The sequence below is a fragment of the Pelophylax lessonae genome, assembly GCF_965119305.1.
Source record: "Pelophylax lessonae genome assembly, chromosome: 5".
NCBI lineage: Eukaryota > Metazoa > Chordata > Amphibia > Anura > Ranidae > Pelophylax > Pelophylax lessonae.
In genome coordinates this window covers 518,608,345-518,624,271 of record NC_138772.1, presented here as the reverse complement: position 1 = coordinate 518,624,271, position 15,927 = coordinate 518,608,345, and the positions used below count along the sequence as shown (strand labels likewise).

General features: G+C 41.7%; 1 protein-coding gene across 1 annotated transcript in view; it reads left to right on the top strand.

The window, feature by feature from the left end:
• LOC309555380 (uncharacterized protein) overlaps positions 1–15,927 on the top strand; it is a 274,470-nt gene that overhangs the window by 213,375 nt on the left and 45,168 nt on the right. The gene's annotated exons all lie outside the window — the stretch shown is intronic.

Here is a 15,927-nt window from a genome sequence, read left to right as displayed (position 1 = left end):
GGTATGGATTTCAGGATCCTTAATACTGTGACCTGGGGATAAAATGGTGTTAGCACCTCTGTCTCCTATGCATTCATTCAGTGTGTCCCTCTGATCCCTTGCTATTTGGGCATTTAAAGATTTGTTCCTAAAGAGGAATTATTTTAGTTGGGGCTACAGCGCCCTGAGTGACCCAAGTGATCATCCGATCCACCTTGGCATCTACTCTGCTGAAAAACCTTTTCAGAAATAGAATTATTGGCTTTTTTTTTTTTATATATTTGGCTCCGCCTCCTGCGGTGCCTATGTCTCTCGGGTACAGACAGATGGGACAGATCCCCATCAGAACCATTTGCTCGGTTCTGGCGGGGTCTGGGCATTAATGTCTCTTCATCTTCCCGAGGATTTTGGGGAGCCCTAAGATCGGGCAAATCCCTATTTATTTGTGGGGTCCCCCCTTTTGTTGAGGATATTTGGCATAGCGAGGATTTCCATCCTCAAGGGTGAATTGGGCTCTTTGGGGATGCTCCCTGGAGATTCTTTTAAACCTTGGGCCCTGTCCCCTTGGAAAGAAATCCTAAAATGGCCTCTGTTCCCCCCTCCTTATTGGTGGGGTGTCCGGTGTCCTCCTTGAGGTATCCGGTATAAAATCTTGCTCCTTTTGTTTTTTTATTTATTTATTTATTTATTTTTTTGTTAAGGTTGAGGAGAAAGGTGTGTTTCTGCCACAATTTTGGTGACAGGCTCATGCCTTTCTTTGTATTCACTGGTCTGTTGGATGGAGTGCAAATTGTCGCTCTCTTTTACCAACCATTCCAGTGAACACCCCAACTTGTAGTCCCTGGCCAAACTTATTTTTTTTTGTACCTGGCCGATGCCTCAAAGCACAGGGTTTTAAATTCTGGATGGTTGTACTCAGGCTCCTCCATTGAAGGGTGTTAGGCACTTTTGAGTACAGTACAGCAAAAATTCAGTGGGCTTTGGTGCTGTGTACATTTTAAATTATATATAGCAGCTCTAGCAGCGTTAAGGATTTTTTTTTTTTTATGTGTGGGCCGACTTTTAAATTACATCCTTGAGGCACAACACAGAAAGGCTGTTTTCATAGGCCTCAAAATGATTAGTAATATCTAAGGACCCTGTCTTAATAAAAATCGGGACAGTACTCTTTTTAAAACAAACTTTTTAAATTCTAGAGGTGTATGGTATCTTTTTAGGGGTGCTAGTCGTTTTGCGGTGACCCGATATGACTCATACCTAGTTATGTATGGCTGCCCAATTTCTGCCCTCCTATCTTAGGAATATGGCTGGGGTAGGATGTGGACTCTTTGCCTAACTCTCCCCCCCTTGTCTGGGTCTTAACCATCAGACTGGGAGTCATATCTGGGTCTAATTAATTACTTCATTTTATTTATAATGCAGGACTGATAAGCAGTACCCTTTTGTATGGCCACCATAACCTTTTTGAACTTTCCTATTTATTTATTTATGAATTCCTGTCCTTACTGGAACTGTTACATTTTTATTTTTATTTATTTATTTATAAATTTTCCACTGCTGGTTACTCGGCAACTTAATTTTCAACTACTGATTACTCTGCAACTTCCACTAATAAAAAAAAAATTTTCCTTGCTCAAAACTTCCTACTTATTGCATTAATCGTTTACATTGTTCTTTCAAATGGTTGCTTATATTACAGCTTTCTGAATAAAACTTCTGCCACAGTTCTACTTTTTCCTACAGTTTCACGCTACATTCTCTTAACCTATGTGTCCCAATAGAGGTCACTTTCACCTGCTCAAGGAGGTTCCTTATCTCACTTCTTATTATTTGGAGTGGAGATTAGAACTTTACTAAATTCCTTTTTGCTGAGCCTTATGGTGCAGTTCCTCACAGAGATACAGTAAGATTGGCCATGATTCTAAAAGTATGTGATCACGCTTCCTGACGTCTTTGGGGTTAGAGAAGCTTTCGGTGAGTTCATACATCAGGTTTTCCCCTACCCACGTCTGGTGCCCATTTTTGGCCCGACTTTTTCTGAGGATTTTGGTATGACTCCAACTAGCCTATACATATACCACCATTTTAGACTCAGAGAGGTGTCTCTACATATTCTAGATCTGTGCCGAATCTACTGGGGCTGTGGGATTAACATCTAGCCAGAGTTGGCAGCGTGAACCTTACCTTATGTAGACATTTTAGGGCATTACTATCAATATTCATAATTAAATAATTAAAAAAAAAATTATTAAAAAAAAAAAAAAAAATTCTCTTTTTTTTTTGCAAAGTTATTAATTATGTCACCATGATCAAAATTATGATTAGCATATGTAAGAAATTAATGATATCTCAGCAGTGCAACTCCATTTAATATGTTGTGCGTTTTGGTATAAAATTTGACTATTTTTAATTTATTACTAAAAGGCGGTGTCTGAACTATCAATAGAATTATGACGCAGTGCCTCCAGCCGATTACGGCAAATAATTTAATATCTAAGAAAAAAAACCCAATTAATTTTGTTCAGACACTCATAGTATACCACGCAATTTTCCCAAGTTCTTTTTTTTATATCAGTTAATTTCTTTTTAAAAGCATATACCAATCTTAGTGAAACAGTCTACAGTAGGGAATATATATATATATATAAGAATATTTATTCGCAAGACATATTTTCACCATAAATGATCATACTTGAGTGACACAAAGAAATAACCTTACATAAAATACCAACTTAAAACGATAAATGCAATGTGATATTTAGCTAAACGATGAAAGTAAAATAAAGCAAGATTATGTATTTCCCAGGTGTAGTATGAACCATAAATTAATATTCTATATAATCGGACCACAATAGTCTGCGAATCACATGGCCGAAAGTCATTCCACTGCAGATGAAGTGAGAATAAGCCATGCAAAACGGAAGACGTAAAATCGCAAATAATGCGCTTAATCTGATATTAAAAATGTTATAAAAACAAAAATCATCTCTTTAGAGAAAAATCTACATATGGTTTATACGGCTGGGATTGTACTTTCGTTACCCTTTAAATACGAAATGTAAAACATTTAAGGAAGTACATAAACAATATTGAATAATAATCAAATAACAGCAAGGCATAATTACCATATTTAAAATGGCCGCTTAGCTTAGAGTAGTAGTTACCAGGTTCCTTTAAGATGGCTGCATTTCCAAGATGGTGGCCAATTAGGGAGGAGCTTTGTTTGGCGTCCCTCAAAGGTTCAGATACATGGCAGATTGAAATGGAGTCGTCTGTGTAGATGAGTCTGTGCATGGCTGTTAGTAGTGTGTATGTTGTAAGTGTGATGTATATTGGGCAAGATATGATGTGTGTTGTGTTGTGTTGTGTCTGTTGTGTTGTGTTGTGTCTGTTGTGTTGTGTTGTGTCCCCTATTACATCTCTGGTTTCTTTTTATTTTGTGTTGAACAAAAGGGCAGTAAAAATTATCATAAGCCAAACCCAGTGGGAGGAACATTATTCCTATTGGTTGGAACATCTTATTCATTAACTGGTGATGTCATAGGGTGACACCTCTTGGTTAACCAGTATATTAAGATTAATTAAAAATTTCTGCATTTAAGACTATTATAAAAAAAAACATAAAATGTAATCATGCTCTCATCTATGACGTCCATTTAATCCACCAGGTATCTGAATAAAGATTAATCTTGGTAACACTATTCTAATATTTAATATATCTTATGTAATATATATATATTGGACTTTACTTTTTAACCCAAGACTTCAATTAGTAGCAGTAAGAATTGTATAGATACATATACAGTTATATATATTGATACACAACAGCTTGTATATGTAACTTTTTCTATACATGGTTTGTTTCCAATTAGAGTATTATCCATTTAAGGGATTACTATGTTAACAACAGTACATTTATGATTTGGACTGGATGATAAAATATGGGTGAAATTTCTGACCATTTGACACTACTATATGATAGAATATAATGTACTTCTCAGTAGGAGGTTGTCATAACATCATAGTTCCATAACACCTTTTGTATATGATGGGGCAGAGATATCAATTTATGATTTTCTGAAATTCATTTTGAGATTTGCAGTTCTCATCAATCTAAGTGACAATGTTTATGTGACTCCGTGTAGATTTCAACAACTTTATCCCCCTGTTTGTGTTTAGGTAAATAAATGACAGATTCTCGTCTTTGTCCAGACAGTTTTGTTGGTCTTCTCCGGGTGGAAACAATAGTTTACTTGCATTGTGTATGGTTGAACACAGGTGTTATCCTGAAATTGAGTTTCGCCCATTGTGTGAGTCATGGCCTGAACATAAAGTTTTACGACCTCTCTGGTTTTTCGTGTTTCAAGACCAGGGGAAGGATGTCTTATGTAAACCTTTTCCCCCAAAGGCCGATCCACCTGTGATAAGCGATTTATTTATCTGTCTTTCTGAGTATTGTATTTAAAAGTTTGTCAAACACAGTTTCCTTTCGGGGGGCAGATAACACAGCTTTTTATCAAAGTACATGCAAACAAAACCATCTCACAATGGACGCAATGTGTGTTTCAAACTGAAAGAGTTTTGACTCAATATGTAGCAAGGTCAATGGAGGCCTCAAAGTTCACAATTCTTGACCTGTAATAATAAAAATGTATTTCTATTTCGCACTGAAAGTTTAACAGTCTGCAATTTCAGATAACTGGGCTGGTCTCAAAACTTTTTGATACTACCTCGTAAAGCGTTGCATGAGACTTATGGAGAAAAGATAAGAGATTGGGAAGTGCTGTGAAGGTGTTGTAGGTTAATATAGACCTACTTAATAATTTAAGTGGTCAATTCGTCTGCTGAGTACAGATTAGCAAACGTCTAGACCTCCCCACTACCTGGTGGCCCCTGCCATGGGGGAGCAGCACTTATTGGAATTTGTGTAAGCAGCCGGGCAGCACTTATGGTTTGTGTGTAAGCAATCGGGTGGCTGCACAGCTGCATGATCATTTATATCTGATTTATTTCTGACAACTGGGAAAACCCCCCTAACGCCGACCAACGTATGGCTTACGGTGGTAACAGTAAAAGGGTTAAAGTGTATGTATAGCCAAAGCTTGGATAGAATAGGGAAGGGATAAAACCTCTGCTTTTTTTTTTGCTGTCTGTGTCGGGGAGACTTCCCATTGCTTCCCATCCTAAATATGCAACAGAAAGTGAGGGAAATTTCCATCTCAGACAGTAGTCATTGGACTAAATGGGACAATACTGGGAATACTGGTTCATATGCACGCATGACCTTTGGAGAACAAGTGCATATGGCACACCTTATTGGTTTCTAGTGCTGCCCCTTCCTTTTCCAGTCTGCTGTACAGAGATTTGAATAGGCTGATACCAAATCAAATTGAGGTATGCACACTGCATTAAAAAAAATCTATAATGTATTCAAAACACAGAGCTCTGCTAGTTTGTGTCCTTTATGTCAGCCTGGAGTTCAGCTTTAAGCCAAAGTACTAGAGCTCATATGTGATTGCAAAGTAGTATCATGAGATAATGGCCCGGAAATGGCCCCAGGTTAATCTGTGTAGCCTCTTTACAGCTCCCCCTAGTTTTATTTGTAAAATAGCAGACAAGATTGTGTGTTGCCAAGTTCTCAAGGGCAACCACCAGGCAAGGATCTCAATGCTTCCCTAATTAACACTTAATGAATCAATTAGCCAAGCCAAAATTAGAACCGGAAAATCTGCTCTAAGCATGTGATAACTCGATTCATGTTGATTGTCCTTGAGGACAGATCCAGGAAAGAGAGATCTACAGCAAAGCTTTTCAAACTTTGTTGGGACACTTTGAATTTAATTTACTAGGATGTGTTGTACTCTCTTTGTACCTCCATGCTTCTTCAAAACCCCCTAAAGCTGAACCCTGGGCAGAAAAAAGATACAGATTATTGCAGCTCTGTGACCATTAACCACTTAAGCCCCGGAAGATTTTACCCCCTTCCTGATGAGGGCCTTTTTTGCGATTCGGCACTGCGTGACTTTAACGGACAATTGCGCGGTTGTGCGACGCTGTACCTAAACGAATTTGACGTCCTTTTTTCCCACAAACAGAGCTTTCTTTTGGTGGTGTTTGATCACCTGTGCGATTTTTACTTTTTGCGCTATAAACAAAAAAAAGAGCATCAATTTTGCAAAAATAACAATACTTTTCACATTTTTTTATATGAAATTCCCCAAAAAAAAATGTAAAAATCAAAATTTTTTAACATTTTTGGCCAATTTGTTTTCTGCTACATATGTTTGGTAAAAAAAATCGAAAAAAGCGTATTTTGATTGGTTTGCGCAAAAGTTATTGCGTTTACTAACTAAGGGAAAGATTTCTGTCATTTTTGGTGTTTTTTTTTTAACGCGTAATGGCGGCGATCTGCAGTTTTTTTTGCGGTATTGCGACATTGCGGCGGACAGATCGGACCCTTGACTGACATTTTTGACACTTTTGGGGTTACCAGTGACATTACTGCAGTAATCAGTGCTATACATATGCACTGTTACTGCAAAATGACACTGGCAGGGAAGTGGTTAACTTTATTGGGGAAGGAGGGGTTAAGTGTGTCCCTAGGGGCATGCTTCTTACTGTGATTGAACATGGCTACTGGTGTAGGAATAGTGATCAACGGTCCTACATAGTAGAACCGTATGATCACCATTCCTACACAGGGGAGAATGACAGGCGGCTTGTTTACATCAGCCGCCTGCCTTTCTCCCTTCACGGCGGACGATCGCGAGTGACTGGCGGACATCAGGTCCGCCGGTCACACGCACGGACTTCCCAGGGAACGAGCCGGGGCGGGCGCGCGCCTCCGCGGGCCCGCACTCGCCCGCTATTGGCTCACAAGCAAGTGACAGGCTAGTGACGTATATATACGTCACTTTGCCTGGCCGGGGCTGACCGCCGCAGTATATATACTTGCGACGGTCGGCAACCGGTTAATATACAGTAGGGAAAACAATTATTTAATCCCCTGCAGAATTTGTAAATTTGCCCATTTACAAAGAAAAAAAGGGTCTATCATTTTTATCATAGGTGTATTTTAAAAGATAGAGACAGAATATCAACCAAAAATCCAGAAAAAACATGTGATACAAATGTTATAACTTGAGTTGCAGGTCAGTAAGTAAAATAAGCATTTGATCCCCACCAACAAACAATAATTCTGACGCCCACAGACTGGCTACAGTATGTGCTCATGTGGTACACAGATTAGTCCTGTCAATTTAGGAAGGTGCTCCTAGCGACAATTCGTGTGTATAAAAGATACCTGTACCCAGAAACTATTTCTTTAATTAAAAACTCACTATCATGGGCAAGACCAAAGAGCAGTCAAAATACATCAGGGACAAGATTGTAGACCTGCATAATGCTTGAATGGACTACAAGACCATCAGCAAGAAGCAGAGGCGTAACTAGAACCTTCAGGGCCCTGATGCAAGAAACCATGAAGGGCCCCCCAGACCCCTGGCCGGGGCCCTTACCTTCAAGCCCAGGGCTCTTCCCACTAATCCTGGGGCTCTTTACACTTGTTGCATGGCCTTTTATTACGGTCCCGCAGCAGGATTCTTTCACAAGTTCTGCAGTGGGCCCCCTTCCTGCAATCTTGTGGGCCCCCTTCCTGCAATCTTGGGGCCTCCCCACAGTGGTGCAAAGCCAGGGTCCGGTTGCAAGTGTGACCTTTGCGATCCTGGAAGTTCACCCACTGGTTTGCTACCGGGCCCCCTGGAGCATGGGGCCCGGTAGCGATTGCAACCCCTGCAACCCCTGTAGTTACGCCCCTGGCAAGAAGCTTGGTGAGAAGGAGACAACTGTTGGAGAGATTATTCGCAAATGTAAGAAATGCAAAATAACCATCAATCGCCCTTGGTCTGGAGCTCCATCCAAGATTTCGTCCAATGGGGTAGGGATGATCATAAGAAAGCCAAGGATCAGCCCAGAACTACACAGGAGGAGCTTGTGAATGATCTCAAGGCAGTTGGAACCACAGTCACCAAACAAACCATTGGTAAAACAATACGCCACCATGGATTTAAATCCTGCAGCGCATACAAGGTCCCCCTCCCGAAAAAGGCACATGTGCAGGCCCGAATGAAGTTTGCCAATGAACATTTAAATGATTCAGAGAAGGATTGGGAGAAAGTGCTGTGGTCAGGTGAGACCAAAATCGAGCTCTTTGGCATTAACTCGACTCGCCGTGTTTGGTGGAACAAAATTGCTGACTATGACCCCAAGAACACCATCCCTACAGTCAAGCATGGAGGTGGAAACATTATGCTTTGGGGTTGTTTCTCTGCTAAAGGTACTGGCCGACTTTTTTGCATTGAGGGGACAATTGACAGGGCCATGTATTGTAAAATCTTGGATGAGAACCTTTTTCCCAGAACACTGAAGATGGGTCATGGATGGATCTTCCAGCATGACAATGACCCAAAACATACTGCCAAGGCAACATAGGAGTAGTCATGGAGTGACCTAGCCAGTCTCCAGACCTTAATACTAGAGAAAATGTGTGGAATGAGCTGAGTTGCCAAGTGACAGCCAAGAAACCTTGAAAAAACTAATAACAATATTTAAAATTTCTAGAATGCAGCTGTTCATAAATAGTGGTAACCCAAAATTCACAAATGCGAGAAAAATATATCACAGCGCAAACAATAGTGTATAATAGTAAAGTGATTACGTTCTACTCAAAAAACTCATAAAGTGCACCGTGCAATTATGTGCAAAAAATGGGGTGTAGAAACCATGTAAACATATACTATATAAATAAAGTATATAAATATAAAGTGCCAGTCCAGATGTAATAGTTCTTTAAGATCTCAGTAGATGATAACATGTACACAGTCCCAAAAAATGTCTCACAAAGGTGCTGGAGTGCCAGGAAGAAAGTGCACAAAACATGCAATCTTTAGTGGTGCAGTGAGCCAGTGCCGGACCTCCCCCTTTGGGTGTTCACTTACCGGACAATGGTGACCCCTATGCTGTATAGCAATAGAGATCGACAGGGCTTATGTCCTAGTAAGGAACCGGCTATCACAACTCCTCCAAGGCGAATGTATCTCCACAGATGTAAATGCCCCGATACCATCTGCCAGCAAAATCCTGAGTAGAGTACTGCGGTGCCGTGTGAATGCCCAGCAATGCCTGTGTCGCAGGAGTAGAGAACCTTACATCAAGCCAAAAAGAGGGACACCTGAGGAACAGAGGAATTTGGTTCCAAAAGAGGGGCAGTCCCTCCAAATGTTGGAGAGTTGGGAGGGCTCATTCACACGGCACCGCAGTACTCTACTCAGGATTTTGCTGGCAGATGGTATCGGGGCATTTACATCTGTGGAGATACATTCGCCTTGGAGGAGTTGTGATAGCCGGTTCCTTACTAGGACATAAGCCCTGTCGATCTCTATTGCTATACAGCATAGGGGTCACCATTGTCCGGTAAGTGAACACCCAAAGGGGGAGGTCCGGCACTGGCTCACTGCACCACTAAAGATTGCATGTTTTGTGCACTTTCTTCCTGGCACTCCAGCACCTTTGTGAGACATTTTTTGGGACTGTGTACATCTTATCATCTACTGAGATCTTAAAGAACTATTACATCTGGACTGGCACTTTATATTTATATACTTTATTTATATAGTATATGTTTACATGGTTTCTACACCCCATTTTTTGCACATAATTGCACGGTGCACTTTATGAGTTTTTTGAGTAGAACGTAATCACTTTACTATTATACACTATTGTTTGCGCTGTGATATATTTTTCTCGCATTTGTGAATTTTGGGTTACCACTATTTATGAACAGCTGCATTCTAGAAATTTTAAATATTGTTATTAGTTTTTTCACTTATCTTTGCGCTGTATTTGCACTGCACTTTAACAGATTTGGTCATTACCATTTTGAACAGCTGCATTTAAGTTCACCATTAATTCAGTTAATATATATTCAATTTTTCCTGAGCGCGGTACACACCTACCCACACAGCCAAGAAACCTTAAAGCGGAGTTCCGGCCTCAAATACCTTTTTTTAACTAAAAATACCTCTATAATACTAATCCATCGGCCTTTACAGAACTGCTATTCTCATACTTACAAGGTGTATAGTATTGAATTTTAGTCAAAATCTTACTTTTAAAAACGCTGTCTGAGCGTGGCCATCTTGGATGTGGGCATCTGAAGCCGCAGTGTAATCTGCTGTGTCCTTCTTCCTGATTCCAGGGAGTGTCCTGGGAGTTCTTCCTGATTCCAGCCTCCTGGGAGTGATGACAAACAGCTCCCAGGATGCAATGCAAATGCGGAAGTGATGTTGGTGGCCGCGGCCACAGAGGGGGGAGAAGGAGGAAGTACATTTAAAAAATGCCCTGAAAATAAGGTAAGGGACCCCCAAAAAAAATTGAAAATGCCCAATTGTTGATCAGCATAGCGAGCACTCCAGGAATCACTAAAGTTGCAAAATAGGCCGGAACTCCACTTTAAGGATTTAGAGAAGATCTGTATTGAAGAGTGGACCAAAATCCCTCCTGAGATGTGTGCACACCTGGTAACCTGGTAACCAACTACAAGAAATGTTTTACCTCTGTGCTTGGGTTTCTCCACAAAGTTATGTTTTGCTTGCGGATCAAATACTTATTTTACTCACTGAACTGCAACTCAATTTATAACATTTGTATCATGTGTTGTTTCTGGATTTCTTGGTTGATATTCCGTCTCTATCATTTAAAAAGTACATAAAAATTATAGACCCTTCATTTCTTCGTAAGTGGGCAAACTTACAAAATCTGCAGGGTATCAAATAATTATTTTCCCCACTGTAGATGTATTTTTAAAATGCAAACAGTGGTTGTACCTGAATATGACCTGAATGAGACTATTTCAGTCTCTGTACATCAAGGTGCTACTTCTTTACAGGCTGGGAACAGAAACTTGACAGCCTAGAGAAATTTAGTTGGTTTGCTATGACAGTCATACAACCCAGATAACTGGTGGTGGAAAACTTATGGTGGAAAGGAGTACTGCAAGGGTCAGCTTCATGTTGAAGCCCAAGCTGCTTTTTATTTTATTTTATTTTTCTATATTTTAATAGGTTACATTTTTTACTAAAGTTCAACTTGAGCTTGGGATGTAGGAAAGGGCTACCTGAAAATAAATCTTTGAAATGCATACAAGGAACATGGCCTACATAGGCAGAATAAAGACACTAGTCCATCTCCTTGCTCAACATCAAGACAGGAATCTGTATCTGTTAGAAACAGGGCTGACTAGGAGTCTGGAGAGTGTACCTGGAGCTGTGTAGCGGTGCATGGCTTGTCATCAAAGAGTCATCAAGGGACACTGGAAGCTTTGGACACGAAGTCCAACAATCTGGAAACTCGATTACATGTGGGGGAATCGTGGAGACAGGAGGAGCAGATGTGACATAAAGCAAGGGAGGTAACAAGAGTCAGAGTGCTTGCACATTTAGAGGAGGAGTGAGCAAAAAAAGGGTCAAGGTGCCAGTATAAGGAGCCGCCTGTTATTCACCAAAGCACCCCGCAAGGAAACGATCGGCTTTGCTGTAGGTCAGCTCCCAGGTTGCAGCCCTGTGACTCACGTGAACAGGCAGCACCTGACCAGAAAGAACCAGTGCACCGAGTAAGAGGTACAGAAGAAATAACAGGGTCACAGAGTGCAAAATGTCTCTGAGAACACTGGAGTGCTGGGATCACGGCAACACAGGATTGAGAGTCCCTGGGAGCACTGGTGTGCTGGAATCACAAGAACACAGGAGTGAGAATGTCTTGGAGTGCTGGGATCGCAGATGTGGGAGTTTCTGGAGGCCCTAGATGCTGGGATCACAAGAACACAGGAAAGCTCACACTGCGTTAACCGGAGTCTCAAGCAGGAATGCAAAGTTCACAGAAAACACAGAAGCATGCTTCGTGGGAAGGCAGAAAGTCACTGGAGATCCACAGAATGCAAGAGACAATCTCTGGAGACACAGGGGACTTGGTATCTAGTATACCGATGTCACAATCTGGATGGAGGCCGAAGTGCAGAGAGGGCTTCCCTTGCAGCTCAGTGCGAGTCACCCCTGGAAGTGGTACAGGAGGTGAAGCGTCCCAAGTAGCACAGGTCGCCTGTGGTGAGCACCAGATGATTTCAGGAACTCTGGGTAAGGCAGGCAACTAGAGGAGTAGTAAAAGCCAGGCCGAGGGTCAAACACCGGTGATCAGTCCAAGAGCAAGGTAAGTAGCAGAACAGGGACGAGCCGGGGTCATACACAGGTGAGCAGGCAGAAACAGAGTCCTTAGGCAAGCCGGGGTCATACACTGGGAAAACAGGGAGGTAGTAACAAGAGCAAAGTCCGAGAGGCAAGCCAAGGGTCAAACACCAGGAGGAGATCAGATGGTTCAGAAACAAGCCGGGTCACAACAGGAAGTCCAAACAGGAAGCACAGGAACACAGGAAGCTGAGAGATAATCCAGTAATGAGTCTGCTCCTATGGCCACCTTTTATAGGCCAGCAGAGGGCTGTGTCAATTGAGGCAGGAACGACCATTGCTATTACTGGCAATGTTGCCAGTTCTCCTACGGCCATTTCCCTGACGGGCCAGCAGAGGGCTGTGTCGATTGAGCCAAGAGCGTCCATGACTAGTACTGGCAGAAATGCCAGTAGGGCTGTGTCCCTGACAACCGATGTGTTGCTGGAACACTTGAGCAACACGTTCACCTGCCATTTAAGACCGCACCTGGCCAAAATTTGGCTGCAGTGCTGGCGGCTTGAATGGCCACACATTGATGACCTCATACAGAGGTAAGGATCCCAGCATTGGATTGAGGCAGAAGTGGGTGCAACACAGTGCAGCGTAAGGACTTTGCTGTAACATACAGTGCTAAGCCATTAAAGAAGTTGTAAAGTCGTAAAGTCAGAAGGTTTTTTTATCTTAATGCATTTTATGCATTAAGATGAAAAACCTTCTGTGTACAGCAGCCCCCTTCGGCCCCCCCTAACACTTACCTGAGGTCCCTCTGTCCAGCAATGTCCATGAGTGTCTCAGCCATCTGAGATTCTTCCTTCTGATTGGCTGAGACACAGCAGCGATGCCATCGGCTGCTGTCAATCAAACTCAGCTAGCCAATCAGAAGAGAGAGGGTGCAGGGCTGGGGCAGGGCTCTGTTTCTGAATGGAGCTGTGACTCGGCTCGGGTGTCCCCATAGCAAAGCAATCTGCTTGCTGTGGGGGCACTGAATAGGAGGGAGGGGCCAGGATCAAAGAAGATGGACCCGACAAGAGGAGATCCGGGCCACTCTGTGCAAATCCACTGCAACAGAGCAGGTAGGTATAACATGTTTGTTATTTTTATAGGAAAAAGAACAAGCCTTTACCAGAACTTTAATACATGGTTTTACTATTTAATGACTTTACGGCGACTAGTAGTCTAATGACCTGTGTGATAATGATCAAGAAGCAGCAGGGCAGGTGGAGGAAGCATAAAGCCACAGATCAAATGAAGCAGTAGCAGGAAGATCCTTGCATTGCAGATCTCCAGGTATAGCTTCCTCTCCAGCAAGGAGATTAGATGAACAGTATAATAATGACCTCGCTAAATCTCACTGCAAGTCTGGGGAGGCTAGCAGTCAGTGACAGCAGTGTTAGACCAGCCTTTTTCAACCAGGGTGCCCAGGCACCAGTGTTGGGGTAGTTACTCAAAAAAATTTAACTAGTTACTAGTTACTTCTGTAAATTGTAACGAGATTACTTTACTAGTTACTGCATTTGAAAAGTAACTTCACTACTTATTACTTTACTTTCCTCTTTCTTAATTGACCGTGTAGAAGAAGATACATGACGCTCTTTCTGCATAGAGTTTATTGTATAAACACAGGCTTTGGGAAACCTGAGAGCAAAACCTGAAAAAACAGAATAAAACATAAAGTGCAACAAAAAGTCATAAACTTCATCCCTCTCTATTCTTCGAAATAACGATTGTATCGCACGGCTTGGGTAACGCAGGAAAGCGCGTTTCTATAGCCTAGTAAAGTAGTGTAGTTACCAATATTAGTATTGTAACTAGTTACATTACTTAGTTACCAAAAAAAGTAATGTAGTTACTGTAATCCGTTACTTTGTAACTAGTTACCCCCAACACTGCCAGGCACCCTGGTGTGCCTTGAGGTTTGTTCAGGGGTGCCTTGGCAAAATGCCTAAAAATTGCCTAAAAATGTATACTAGTCAGCAAATGGATTAAGCCTGTCTTTTAGTTACACAAAACCAAAGGTTTTTATTGTGCACTATTTCAACCTTCCAGCCACTGGCATCCTAACAAGTGATATCATCAGTGTTAATAAGAAGGATGTTGATCGCCTGCACAGCATCCTTGTTTGACCCTCCCCTGCCCCTCTCCATCAACACTGGGGTCACATTAGCTGAGTGATGGAGAGAAACTGAGGGAGAGGAGAAACACTGGAATACTAGTCGTGTGCAAATGTGTATTTGCTTTGGAAGAATAAATCACCTCTAATGTTTGGTTTCCTATGTATGTTGATGCTGCCTCATAATGTAAAACTATTAGAATATTTTTTTACATTTTAGAATGGAGTGCCTCAAGATTGTCCATAATTTTAAAGGGTGCTTTGACTGAAAAAAGGTTGAGAAATACTGTTTTAGACGATATCACACTACCGATAAAGATAAACCGCTAAATGGCTACAGAACAGGAGTGCCTGGGCACAGGAAATAGGCCTCTTTCACACGGGCGTTCCGTATGTCCGTATATCACCCCATCCATTTGCAGGTGATATACGGACATAATGCATGTCAATGGGATTGCGGATGTCAGCAGATGACCATCCGCTGACATCCGATTTCCTTCTTTTCAGTTCTGTTCCATTTTTTGGAACGGAACAGAACCCTATTTTTCTTCCGTTTAAAAAACGGAAAGGACGCAAAATCGGATGTCAGCGGTTTCATCCGCTGACATCCGCAATCCCCATAGACATACATTATGACCGTATATCATCTGCAACCAGATAGGATCATATGCGGACATACGGACCGGATGACACAAGTGTCATCTGTGTCCGTAAAAAAAAAAAAAAAAAAAAAGTGCCGGAGCGGATCGAAATATGGTCCGCTCCGTGTGAAAGAGGCCATACACAGATTTTTTTCAGGAGAAGTTCAAAACAAATGTTTATTTTCCTGGAGACATTTTTTGAACAATGAATATTTCTAGATGCTTCCTATACCATGGCAAATATTAACTCTCTACTTTAGGACCATATGCACACTGGGTGTCAAAAAAAATGTTTTAATGGTGTTTGACATTTTTATTTCTACTGCTAAATGGCCTTCTATGTTCGCCTATGTGTCCATGCACATATACAGTAGGTGTTTACAGGCGGGCAGGAGCATTAAGAGGCATAAAATAAAATCCAATGCCAGCGCATTCAGGAGAGGAGCGGTTTGTTGCCAAAAAACATGTAAATGCGCTTATGCATTGCTTGCATGTTCATTTATTCCAGCGGCCAGAATACATTTATTTTCTGGCCAATGGAATGAAGCAAGGCCCAGATGCTTGATGCACCTAAATGCACCTAAATGTATTTGCAAAATGCTGCTTTAGGCACATTCTCAGTGCTCCTTTTTCCTTCCTTGGAGCAAAGGCATCAAATAGAGGAAAAGAAAGGTGCTGTGTGCCTGACGCCTGATACTGTTCCACCCTTCATCAAGGTATTATCATTGCCCAAACTAGATCACCATATAAATAAAGGCGTATTGGCACTAATGTCTTATGGATTCAATGGTTTTAATATGTGGACTTCAAAGAAGTTGGTTTGGGTCTTTATTGGTTTGAATACACTTGGATTTCCCAGTCTTGATTACCCAAGTTTTTCCAGGGACCCCCCTGTTATGGAGCTGCCCTATTCCAGTAA